Consider the following 4,149-nt stretch of genomic DNA (forward strand, 5'->3'; position numbering starts at 1 on the left):
ATTCCTTATTTAATTTTTCTGCATCATCCTTTTTTAAATAGCAGCAATAAAACTGGATTATAGGTGTATACCTATAACCCTAGCAACTCTGGAGGCTGAGGCAAGAGGATTGCAAGTTCAAGGCCGGCCTCAGCAACTTAGTGAGACCCTATCTCAAGTAAAAGTTAAAAAGACTAGGAATGTATCTCAATTGTAAGGCATCCCTAAGCTAAATCCCCAGTTACCAAAATAAATAAATACATAAAATAAAATAGCAGCAATCCCCAATTGGTCTTATCCATCCCCAACACTAGAGATACATTTATAATTTGGGAGCCATTTTTAACTGATTCCTCTTCTTCATCCCTCAAATCCAATCCTTAGACAAATATGATTGACTCATCTTAAAATGATTTAATACCATGATTATGTCTTCTGTAAGGTCCTTGCTTAGCATCTGGGCAGTCATCTTAAGTGACAACCGCCATTTTCCCATCCAAGGACTTTTCTGGGAAAGGCTCACCACTCCCTCATACCAACCCAACCCTTAAACTGCCCACATTAGGACCGACCCAGCTCTGCTCCCTGAGCCTGGCCCATAAAAGCTCCAAAATCCAAGCCTGTCCTGCCCCTCTTCTCTATGGAGGGATGAGCCTTTGTCAGCTCTGATAAATAAACTATTGTGTGTATCTTTGCCTGGTTTCCGTCTTTCATTTCTCTCTCGCTCATCCATTTCCCGGTTTCTCGCTTTCCATTCATCTTCCTTCCATCTTTCAGAGATTGATGCTCTAGTCACCAAACAGTGGTTTGGTCTCTTTCCTTTCCATACCACCCTGCTGACTGATGTGTTTGTCTTCCAACAGATGTGACCTATCTGACCACAGTCCTTCACAGTCTCTAATTTGCAATGCCTCCCTACTATCCGCAAAATGAAATATTATTTCTTCATAACAGACTTTTAGAAAATCAGGATCTGGCTCCTGCCTACTTTACCAACTTCTCGTATTTAGACTTGAGCAATAACAGGTAATTTGCCAAATATTATATTTGTTTTCATAAAGATCTCAAAGATCTCTAAAAAGCTTATTTATTTCATCCACCAGTTTATTTCCTAAGCATGTATTCTGATAATTTTTTTTTCTGATTTTTTATTAGGAAAAGTCATTTTAATAAAAATTACTATCAAAACTGCTAATTATCAGGTGTGGTGGTACACACCTATATATAATTCCAGTGACTAGGGAGGGTGAGGTAGAAAGATTATAAATTTGAGGCCAGCCTGGGAAATTTAGGGAAACCTTGTCTCAAAAACTAAAAAGTGTTGGATCTGTAGCTCATTGGTAAAGTGTTCCTGGATTCAATTCCTAATACAAAGAGGCTGGGGTTGTAGCTCAGTGGTAGAGTGCTTACCTAACCTGTGTAAGGCACTGGGTTCCAGCCTCAGACCATGCAAAAATAAATATAAATAAAATAAAGGTATTGTGTCCATCTACAACCAAAAAAATATTTTAATCCCCAATACTAAAAAAAAAAAAAAAAGAAAGAAAAAGAAAAAGAAAGAAAAAAGCACAAAAAAGAAAAGAGAGAAAACTGCTAATTGAATTTTAATATTTCCAAGAGAAACTCCAAGAATATTCCAGGCTTAACACTACAAATGAATTTAATACCCATCACTAAGCCAAAACACATGAAACTGATGAATCTCTGAAATAAAAGGGCTTAATGAACTGATATCACTGATATTAATCAGAAAAGGGCCAGGTTCTGTGACAAGTTTCTACAAACTACCAGCAGTAAGGCTGAAAATATGTCTCCTGGACCAAAGACGACATGATTAAACTATTGTGAACTCATTTGTTTATAGAGTACTTGTTCCAGGTGACTGCATTCAAAATTAGTCATAAATTGGCTTAGACTTCAAAGGAATCAGTTGGTTTTAGTTTAGTTTTGTTTTTCAAGTGGACAACTTGGGGAGATTATCTGCATGAGATTTAAATCAAGGTAAGTTTTATTTACCTAACTTTACTGATAATGGAGTTCTCACATAAGACTCTGAGAGATAGAACCTGAATACCTTTTAGTCATAGACATTATCTAACTGAAAGAATGTTCATTCCAAAGCTGAGTGTCTTCTGCCAAAACCAGGACTGGGAGAAAACGGGAGCGACCAGATGATGAAAGTGTCATGAGACCTCTAATGTCTATACACACCAATTGTAAGGGCCCAATTTTCCCAGCATGTATCTCACTTAGCCCAAGCAATTCTCATCAACTTCAAAGGGAGAGATGTGCATCCACAGATCTGAGTTTGCAGTATCCAAGGCTTACTCAGCAGGAAGACATAACTATAAATTATAATACCAGGCTTTTTTTTTTTTAGCCAAATCAACACAGCTGGGTTTTGAACCTTTAGTTTTTGGAAACAATCTACTGTCCCTTACAATATTACATTTGCTTGATTTTATTTCATATACCTAAGATAAGCCATAGTTTAGGTTTATAGATTGATATGTAAAATGTGCATTGTAACTATATGCTATTCCACCATGTAGCTTTTTAGTATCAAATCATCAAAATTTATTCTGAAGGTAATTTTATGCATAGCAAAGAGAAGCAGGAGATATAATTTCACATGTTTGCTGTTCAACAATTTTTAAAAATTCTGTTTACAAGTACTGTTTTTCAGCTTAATTTGATACTTTACTACCAGGTAAATTATCTTTTAATGTAATTACTTTTATATAATAATTATGATCTTGAAAGTCTTCAAAGTGATTAAAGGGTATTTTCTAAGAAATAGATTCCTGGAATTATGCAATTTTTGGAATTATGCAATTTTTAAAAGTATGCGATTTTTCTGTGTATGGTTTTGGTGTTATATATAATTTATATTAGACCTTTATGAATATCTAAGACTTTAGTTCTAATTTTCTAATTTTTTTTTTTTTGTACTGGGAATTAAAATCAGGAGCAATCGACCACTGAGCCACATTCCCAGCCCTGTGTTGAATTTTATTTAGAGACAGGGTTTCACTGAGTTGCTTAGCACCTTGCTTTTGCTGAGGCTGTCTTTGAACTCACAGTCCTCCTACCTCAGCCTCCCAAACCGCTGGATTACAGGCATGCACCACCACACACGGCTCTAATATGTTTTTAATCACAGATTTTAAAAGTTGATGTAAGTATATACCCATTATCTTTTTTTTTTTAGCATTTATTAGTTTTGACTCACTCTAGTATGTTATACACATCAGCACCTGTGCCCATTTAGCAAAAAATTTCAGTACAAATCACTCTGAATTGAATAGACATCTCTAAGAAGCAATACAATTGTTGCAATATTTTTAGAAACTGAAACAAGGAAATAAACAACTTCAGTAAAAGTGATTTAAATAACAAATAACGTATCTTTATAAACAGCTTATCTCCTTGAGAACAAAGAATAAACAAGGAGACAAGGGGTTTTTTTTCCTTCCACTATTAAAGCAGATCACAATATGAATGGGTGAAATGTCATGAATAATTGGAGAAAATCACAGAGTAATCTTCGACAAAAACATCTGATTTATTTAAATTGTCACTGTTTGTCTTATTAGAACCTTTATTTAACCTTGTTATCCACAATGCAGTATTGAAGCTGGTTTATCAAAAATTTACTTTAAAACTAACCACATTTTGAAAATTTTGACTTTCTTAAATGCAAGTTATGGTAACATAAACCTCCTATGGCAACTGTTTTACTTGAGACCTAATTAATGGACATTTATCCAACTGAATTCCCTCTGAAAGCCAGTATTTGGAATTTACATCAAGACATTCAAAAGTTCTCTCCGGATTTAAGATCAGGTGAATCATCAGGCATTCCACAATTAGATTTTTCCAGGAGCAACTTTCTTTCATTGTCCTTAGTTCTTGGTCCAGCCAAACACCACCAGTTATTCCTTATTAAGGCAGTGAAGACTTCCTCCTACAATTTTCCAACCATATTCTTTCTAGATAATTTCCTTTTTTATTTCTATACAGATTCTAGCTGTTTCAGGGTTTCCCATGTATCTGGCACTATTCCAAAACTTTGCAAATAAGAATTCTTTCAATCCTCATAACCACCCTGTGAAGCAGGCACTATTATTGTCCCTATTTCATATGTGAAGAAATAAAGACAGATAAAGG

This window comes from Marmota flaviventris, chromosome 6 (assembly GCF_047511675.1).
Source record: "Marmota flaviventris isolate mMarFla1 chromosome 6, mMarFla1.hap1, whole genome shotgun sequence".
NCBI classification, from domain to species: Eukaryota; Metazoa; Chordata; class Mammalia; order Rodentia; family Sciuridae; genus Marmota; species Marmota flaviventris.